This window comes from Euprymna scolopes, chromosome 29, assembly GCF_053919585.1.
Source record: "Euprymna scolopes isolate OS-2025 chromosome 29, ASM5391958v1, whole genome shotgun sequence".
NCBI classification, from domain to species: Eukaryota; Metazoa; Mollusca; class Cephalopoda; order Sepiida; family Sepiolidae; genus Euprymna; species Euprymna scolopes.
The window spans coordinates 100,610,776-100,620,775 of record NC_136510.1 but is presented as its reverse complement, the minus strand read 5'-3'; the positions used below and the strand labels follow the sequence as shown (position 1 = coordinate 100,620,775).

Here is a 10,000-nt window from a genome sequence, read left to right as displayed (position 1 = left end):
ACTAGCTGGTAGCCTGGCGTTTTCCGGTCGTAAAGTACGCTTAAATATTACATTTTAATTCATGCAGATTTCGTATTTATTATTATAGGGCAAATTCTTTATTAATTATTATGTTGTACTTAATATATAATAGAGATTCCAAAAGGAAAAATGACTTGTGTGCTATCAGTTAAAATTGAAAACAATATATATAGCTTTCCGGCCTGATCTGCTAGCGTATATTCTAAATCTATACATATACAAAAACTGCAAAAAAATAATGTTGTTTAATCTGTAACTTTTACTTAACGCATGCGCAGGGATAAAAAGGTATAGTCGACTTACCCCAGGCCAGGGTCGATTTTTTTTCTTTCAATTTTAACCTATTAGCAGTTATTTTACCGGTTGAAAACTAAATCGAAAGAAAGTGTGTTACATGTCCAAATACCCTATATATCAAATTTATATATATATATATATATATATATATATATATATATATATATATATGTATATATATATGATAGATATATTGATAAAATATTCCTGTATGCTAAAACATTTTCATCTTAAATTATACGCAATTATGCAGAATATCGAAACTATGCATAAATAGTAAAATGAAACCAATCATCTAATAAGGAAACAAAAAAAAAGTGGTACTCCTGCAGTATTTTACCCACCGATTTCACGATCTTAGCCGAGCGTTGATCGACATCCGTCGGAAAACGCCGGAACATGGCGAGCGGTACGATACTCTATCAGCCAATCAGGGCGCTTCAAACGAACGCGCAGCAGACGAATAATTTTCATTGGAATTACACACATAGAGTTTCATTTCAGTTATTTTATTGTTCAAAGTAAAAATACACAGCCTTTCATTTCAGCTATTTAATTTAGCGATAAAAAAAAAAAAAAAAAAAACCGGGAGCTGTTGGAAACATATTTATGCGAATTTATGTGGAGACAAAAATTTGGACACAACCCTTCTTTTGTCTCCATAATAAATCAAATCGCGGAAGGCTACCCGGTTTGGGAAGGAGCTTCTTTCCACATCCTCTGAAAACCCTTTGCTCCCTACTTTGCCTCTCTACAGTCAGTAGAAAATCTTCCAGTCGGAACTAAAGATAAACAGTAATTGTTGTCCCCCCCTTACAAACATTACTGAAAAAAAACAAAAAAAAAACATTGTTGTTACTGTTTAATAACGTTTTGTTAAAAACACACAAAAAAAAAAAACATTGAAGTGTTTATTACTGTTGCTTACCCCCCCCCCCCCAAAAAAAGCTATCGGAAAACAAAATGAACCAAAAAAAAAAAAATATTCAACAAAATAAATTTATTTTACTTTAAAAAAACTTACGGTAAGTGTTTGTGATTTATTTTATCCAAATTTTTTGTATTAATTTTATCCATTTTGTTGTGTGTGTGTGTGTAATATCTTTTCCTTGTAATGTTGTTGCTATTCACATACTTTTAGCGTTCTTGCACCGTAGTAGCTCCGAATTCTCGGCTTTCGTCGGCGTTAACGCCGAAAGCGTTCGTCAACGCTCGGCTAAGATCGTGAAATCGGTGGGTAAAATACTGCAGGAGTACCAAAAAAGTTAAGTAATTAAGGCTCGTTTTTCAAAGGAATATGCGAATTAGTTAATCTTCATGTAGTCACTCGCGTATCTATGACTGAGTATATTAAAAAGTTTGTTTTAATATCAATGTCAGAGCGAGAAAGAACCCATTTTTGTAGATATCTCTCTTTCTTTCTCATATATATATATATATATATATATATATATATATATATATATATTAAGTAATGTGATTTACAATTTAAAAATTTTTAAAAAATTTAAAAATTTAAAAATCAAATTTTAATTAAATTAAAAATCAGTTTCATAAGAAGGAACGACAACAAAATCAATTATCTGTACGATCGTTTCGGAAATCCGTGCTTTTTATTGTGGTATACATGAAGTTATGTAGAACAATTATATATAGTTCTTTTGGTAAGCACGGTCTCCTCATCAGCAAATTTAGGAGGATTTTTATTGAATTTAAAAGACACCATAAATAAACCTAGCTTTAAAAGTAAGGCAGATGAATCTTTTAGTTTTTCTTTTTTTTGAAATCAGGAACTGTGTTTCAAGTAGTCATTTAGATGTTTGCTATAGCTTTTTATTTTATTTTATATATATATATATTGTCTTTAAAATATAATTATCCACTGACACGTGTTTCGTCGTATATTATTATTATTATTATTATTATTATTATTATAAACAAATTTACTTAGTCGCGACACTGAACATGCTGATGTATCACACAGATGGTGGCTTACGTTTGCGCACCCTCCCACCTCTCCTGCTTAAGTATTTCTTAGTAGCTTCCGTCTCTTCACACTGATAACCTTGAATTACGCCTTCTTTCTTTCTCGTTTTCTTCGTTTTGCCTCTTGGCCATATCTTGAATGTCTGGGGTATATATGTCACATGACCCCTCACTCACTCCTCTAAACTTTACAATATTTTGTTTTAAGTAAAAGTAACTTTTTCTTTTCCTTTATTTATGGCTGGTTTCTTCTGTGGAAAGTAACCACTTTTTAAGTCGCCTGAAGAGGACTTGCGGCGTTAAACCACCATCTGTCCGAAACATTAGCATATTCAGCGTCGCAACCTTGTAAATTTGTTTATATTAATAAATATATATCTTGCTCTTTTCTTATTGAACATTCTTAATAACCTCGTTAAATTCATCAGTTATTACTCTTGAATACGTGCAAACGTGCAACTTGGTATATATATATATATATATATATATATATATATATATATATATATATATAGTGGCGTATCTAGGGTATGGCAGGCATGGCCCGTGCCATGGGCGCCACTCGCCACTGTGACATGAGCGCAAAAATTGGTTGACAAAAATTAAAATTAGTAGTTAGGTATATCTAAGGTATAAATTATTAAGAAGGGGCGCACATTCAAACTTTGCCATGGGCGCCATTTTACATAGGTACGCCACTGTGTGTGTGTGTGTGTGTGTGTGTGTGTGTGTGTGTGTGTGTGTGTATATATATATATATATATATATTATATATATATATATATATATATATATATATATATATATATATATATATATGTGTGTCAAAATATCATTAATTCATTACCCAGCAGCCGTATAGCACAATGGTGAGAAGTCTTGACTGTCATTTGGGCGGTCGCGTTTCGATCCTGGCTTAAGGCAGCTGCTTGTCTAGCACTGATGAACTGCGAAACAGTAGTGTATGTGGATGACTATGTGTGTGTGTGTGTGTGTGTAGAGATGTATATATATATATGTGTGTGTGTGTGTGTGTGTGTGTATAAAGATGTACATGCGTGTATGTATATATATATATATATATATAAATTTTTTTAAGTTTGTTTTTGAAATGTTGTTACTTTCAATGCATACCGTTTTCGTTTAACGGGTCTAGACTGTTATTTTAAACCCATTCACCGTTAATTTTGCGTTAAGCTCAATGTGTGTATTTAATAGGGGCAGAGTATATATAGTGCCAAATTTTGCTGAAAATTCAAAGACTCACGTTTTCTTTTTTATAACCTTCATTTATTTCCTGGATTTTCCCATTACTGCTGTTTCATTAATGAGTGGCAATTTTACGATTTATGTTTCCATAAAAATATCCAGTCCTCACCAACTTCTTCAGATGTTTACCCATTAGATTTTTACAACAAAAGGTATATTTTTAACATGCTGGACATCGTATTCGGGTAAAAGAATTTCCAAAGCCATACTTCCTCACTTCCTCCATCTTTTGGTGTTATGTATATAAACGAATTCCCATTCGGGTTTCTTTTTACTCGTATATCCCTGAGCATTTGCTCTTTCGTGATAATTTAATTTGTTTTTAGAATTTCTGTGTTAATCAACGATTAACTCCTGATGAGTTTATTGACTAAAGGGGCCCCTAGAGTTTTTCGATGTATTATCTTTAATACATTATCTGTATGTATATATATATATATGTGTGTGTGTGTGTGTGTGTGTGTGTGTGTGTGTGTGTGTGTGTACCAAAGGGCGAATGAACCCTTTTTCGGGGTCAACGGCCAACTAGCACTCTGTGTGTTTGTGTGTACGTATGTGTGCATTTTTCTTTTTTTTTGAAGTGCAGGGATATATTCAGTAAAGGAGCCAGGGGTTATGATGGAGGAGCACTGATCTAGACAATCAAAGTATTCAGGCATGTTTTGAATTTTATAGAACAGTGATTCATCCGATAATAGCGAACAGAAAACCCCATGAAAGCAAACATTCCGTTAGATCAAATTTTTTCACAAACAAATTCTGAATTTATTTCAAAATCAACGCCATCTTTGATTTTAGAGGAGTACATAAATGTACATATAAATTTGTCCTGTAGAAGTTTCAAAATTAATCTGGAATAGCAATCCGTCTGACAATTATTAAAACTGGCTGATAGGTTTCGTTGTGTCTTCCAACTATTTTATTGTCACGAATAAAATTTATTTTTGATATTTTATCCGGATAAAACTAATGCTACCGAAAATACATTTTTTTCCATATTAGAATAAACATACGTGTTTTCACATTTTGTTATCATATTTTGGCCAATTAATAACCAATTATGTTTCAAATGGCGGTGTGATGCGTCTAGTGTGTAGTTGTAGATGTGCTTATCATCTCTTACTCTCAGCTAACACAGCTGGCTAGCATTTATGTGAAAAAGGAGCCGAATGCGTAAGTCTCTCTCTGACAGTATACAGCCTCTCCATCTGCAAGCCCTATGTAGTGGTTCCCCACACTGAAACATGGAAACTGAGCACCGTGCGGCGTCAGGCTAAACTACAAGGACTCGGAGGAGGTTGGCCCCCAGACATGTGACATGCAAGCCCACCGTCGTGTGGATATGCCCTGGTGACTCATGAACCAACCCCCAGCTATGGGTCAAATAGTCACACTGCCTTGTGGCTGTCTTGGGAAAGACAAAGGCTAAGGGAGTAAACCCCAACAGAAAATCTGGAGTGGAGCTCCTAAGACGGTAGGAAGACAGACCAGTCTCATTCCGACAACTCCTGCATCCTGATTCGTTCCCAGCCATCTTGACACACTCTTGCCACTGGAACCGGCACATCAGGAAGAGAGAGTGAGGCTGATCCTGCACAAGTCTCCCTCACTTTAATCCAAGTCAAGTGCAAGTCATGACATCGACTTTTTTTAACCTCAAGTACTGCGGCGACAGGGAAACGGCAAAGCAGTAGGTGTGGATACGCTAGAAGCTGTAGCTGTGAACCGACACGTAAGCGATTCAGGACATGTCGTCGTTCCTCACTGGACTGAGGCAGTGATGAGTCCGACAGCCTCCTGAGTGACCAAGCAGCCCTCTTTAGGCTCGCTCTGCTCGCCTCCGTAGAATGAGAGTACAGGGCAAGAAAAAGTGCCCTAAAAATAGCCTACTTCACCAAACCCTGGCCAGCAACTGTGGCTGGCGGAGATCCCTCTTTAGCGGTCAAAAAAAAAAAAAGAAAAAAGAAAACACAGGTGCTTACTCTAGCATCGTGGAATGTCCAAACCCTGCTCGACAATGCAAAAGCAAATCGACCTAAAAGATGAACAGCGCTTATAGCTCGTGAGTTTGCTCGCTACAATATTGACATTGCAGCCCTAAGTGAAACTCATTTTGTAGACAAAGGCCAACTGACCGAAACTGGTGGAGGCTGCACCTTCTTCTAGTGTAGGCGCAGTGCTGAAGAGCGGCATGAAGTTGGTGTGGGTTTTGCTATCAAAACAACTCACATACCAAAACTAGCCAGCATTCCTGAAGGTATCAACGACAGACTAATGAAAATGCAGTTACCTCTTGGACGCAACACCAGCATTACGCTGGGCAGCGCCTATGCCCCAACGATGACTAACCCTGATGAGGTCAAAGACAAGTTTTATTAAGAGGTGGACTCTCTCATTTCCTCAGTCCCTCAGTCGGAGAAGCTTGTAATTCTTGGTGACTTCAATGCACATGTCAGTACTGGTCGTCAAGCCTGGCACAACATCATTGGAAAGCATGGAGTAGGCAAATGCAATAGCAACGGACTCCTCCTCCTTAGAACCTGTGCATCACATGATCTCAACATCACAAACACTATGTTCCACCTCCCAAATCGCAATAAAACCACATGGATGCATCCACGCTCTCGGCACTGGCATCAAATCGACTATGTCATTACCAGAATCAAGGACAGGCAGGACGTGAGACTGACCAAAGCCATGTGTAGGGCTGATGGACCGACCACCGCCTCATCATCTCCAAATTCAACTTCTTCATCCAACCAAAGAGAAGGCCGCAGGGTAAAAAAACAGCCAAGAGGCTCAATACAGCCAAATTGAAATGTCCTAAAACAGCAGAGGAATTCCAGAGCAGCATACATAGTAAACTTGCTAACTTCAATCTCAATCACAACAGCGTTGAAGAGAACTGGACATCCTTCAGAGATGTTGTTCACTCTGCTGCTCTTGACATTCTAGGTCCTGCCAACCAAGCACCACCAGGACTGGTTTGACGAGAATGATCCTGAGATCCACAACTTGTTGTAGGAAAAACACCGTCTTCTAAGAGCGCATCAAATGACCCAGCTTGTGTGGCGAAGAAAACTGCCTTCTCCAAAATGCGCAACAAAGTCCAATCCAAGCTGCGTTCAATGCAGGATTCCTGGCTCAGTGTCAAGGCAGATGAAATCCAAGGCTACGCAGACAAACATGATACAAAGAATTTTTACGATGCACTAAGGGCAGTTTACGGACCACAGTCTTCGGGATCCTCTTATCTGCTCAGTGCCGACGACTCAACTCTACTCACAAGAAAAAAGGAGATCCTCAACAGATGGGCTGACTATTTCAACAAAGTGCTCAATCGCCCTGGATCCACCAATGATATAGCAATTGAACGTCTCCCTCAAGTCCCCATCAATCAACAGCTCGACCCCCCCCCATCAATCGACGAGGTCAGCAAAGCCATTCAGCAGTCAACCAGTGGAAAAACTCCAGGCCAAGATGCCATCCCAGCTGAGGTTTACAAGTCTGGTGGTGTAGCCTTGCAGGAGCAGCTGACCTGCTTGTATCAGATCATGTGGAGGAAGGGACAACTACCAAAAGAGTTTAAATATGCCACAATCGTTCACATCTATAAGCAAAAAGGAAATCGCCAATCCTGCAATAACCACCGAGGTATCTCTCTCCTATCCATAGCAGGAAAGATCTTGGCTCGCATCCTCGTCAACCGCTTACTTGGTCACCTGGAACAGGGACTCCTAACGGAGAGTCAATGTGGTTTCCGCACCAGTCGGTGGACCACTAACATGATCTTTGCCGCCCTACAGCTTCAAGAGAAATGCATCGAACAGCACCGAGACTTTTACACAACCTTTATCGACCTGACCAAGGCATTTAACACAGTCAGTTGGGATGGTCTGTAGAAAATAATGAAGAAATTCGGTTTCCCAAGTACTTTAATCACAGTAGTTCATCAATTCCATGAAGGCATGATGGGGTGCGTCCTTGACGATGGTGAATCCTCGGAGGCTTTTCCGGTAACAAATGGAATTAAACAGGGCTGTATCCTTGCCCCCACACTGTTCAGCTTGATGTTTTCTGAAATGCTATTTGACGCTTTCAGTGACCAGTTACCAGGCATCAACATTAAATTCAGAACAGATGGAAAGCTGTTTAACCCAAGGAGACTTCAGGCTGTGACAAAGGTGAGGGAAGCAGTGCTGAGTGACTTTCTTTTTTCTGATGACTGTACCCTCAATGCCAGCAACGAGCGAGAAATACAAGACCAGATGAACAAATTCTCCGCAGCCTGTGACAACTTCGGCCTCACAATTAGCACCAAGAAGACCGAAGTTATGTTCCAACCAGTTCCCAGAAATCTGTATCATGAGCCAAGTATCTCAGCCAAGGGACAGAATCTTCAAGCGGTTGAGACCTTCACCTATCTGGGCAGCATTCTATCTCGGACAGCCACAATCAATCTCGAAATCAACAAGAATCGTCAAGACAAGCAGTGCATTCGGGAGACTCAGAAGCAAAGTCTGGGAAAGGAGAGGAATCAGCATTGACACCAAGCTGAAGGTTTACAGAGCAGTTGTCCTCATATTGCTTTATGGCTCAGAAACCTGGACTACTTACAGAAGGCACGAAGAAACGTTGAACCACTTCCACCTGAGATGTCTCCGAAATCTCTTCCATATTAGATGGCAAGACAAAGTCCGTGATACAGAGATCCTGAAAAGTGCTAATCTTCCCAGTATAACTACTACCATTCGATAGACCCAACTGAGATCAGCAGGTCACGTCTCCCGCATGCCAGATGAAAGAATTCCAAAACAACTCCTGTATGGCGAGCTGTGCCAAGGCAAGCGTTCAGTCGAAGCACCAAGAAAACGCTTTAAGGACAACCTCAAAGTCTCCCTCAAAGACTTCAACATCAGTACCGAGTCCTGAGAATCGCTTGCATCAAACACACCTCACTGGCGTCACTTCATCAACAAAGGACCTGAAACAGCTGAAGAGAGAAGAACCCTCAAAGCAGAACAGAAGCGTGCAACCCGCAAAGCCAGAGCAACAAGCTCTGTCCCCACATCACCTGCTCACCACTGTCAAACTTGTGGGAGAGCCTTCCATGCCCGGATCGGCCTTACAAGTCATCTCCGGAAGAACAAAAAAAATACTTCTACTCACTGATGTCATGGTCATATTCGACTTCGAAGGATGAACACATGACACACGATACGATGTGTGTTCTAATAAAAGTTAAGAAAAACACCCAATCGAAATAATGCTTATACCAATAACACAAAGAGAATTTAAAAAAGGTGAAAAATAGGCTAGTTCGAAACAAATATCGATATGTTTGATAAAATTTCTATTCGTGTTTGATATTGAAAATCCAACAAAGTAAATTTGTATGTTAGATATTTCACTGAGTTTTCCATACGTTCCTGTTATTATGTTTTACTTTTAACGAACCCACTTTTTATTTTATACAATTATTTTATATATACTCACTTGAATTAAAGTTTAAGATGCAAATTTCAAATATCATGGATCAATTATGCTCTAAACAGAAACATTGATTTCGAACGCGCTCCTGTCATATCAAAGAAGTACTGTTGATTCTATATGTTGTGCCTTTCGGTTTGTGTGGTAATAAAACTTCTTTAATGCCCTCGTGATGTTAGGTTGTATAAGGCGTTAAGTTTAGTCAAAATCACCTGTTCCTTCTTTCATCGGATATTTTCGTTTATTGATTATCCTCATACAAAGCCCATCTAAGAACACTGCCAGATATAAAGTACATGCGTATGAAATTTCATAAAACTCGGTTCAACCGTTGGGAAGTCTATAAGGAACGAACCCACAAACATACACGAAGTTTCCTTTATATAATAGTAGAAATATATATATATATATATATATATATATATATATATATATATATGCCCAAATTTGTCTACATTTGCATATATAGTGGCTTTAGAATGAATTTTATATTTATTATTTTTTGCTTACTTGTCTCCCCTGTGGCCTTGCCAAGCGACTAATATGTGTATGTGTATATATATATGTGCGTGTGTGTATGTGTGTGTATATATATATATATATATATATATATATACACACACATATTAGTAGCTTAGGAAGGCCACAGGGGAGAAAGCCAAGCAATAGAATAATAATATACTAGACTATAATATAATAATATATAATATACTAGACTACCCGTGACCCGTTGGGTCAGTATGTTATATTAGCTATGGAATTAATGTATGAGCGTGATACTTGTGACGTAAAGAAAATAGTTTTTTGTGACATAACAGAAACATTTCTATGAAAGTATATTTAAATAAAAAAAAAGAATATAGATAGATTTCTAGGAGTCGTTCTGTTTATAAATATTTATTTAAAGAAAAAAACAAAAAACTTACAGCCATTCAAT

General features: G+C 38.1%; 1 protein-coding gene across 1 annotated transcript in view; it reads right to left on the bottom strand.

The window, feature by feature from the left end:
* The window catches only part of LOC145252797 (osmotic avoidance abnormal protein 3-like), a 2,582,558-nt gene that overhangs the window by 873,128 nt on the left and 1,699,430 nt on the right, over positions 1-10,000 (bottom strand). The window lies entirely within an intron of this gene.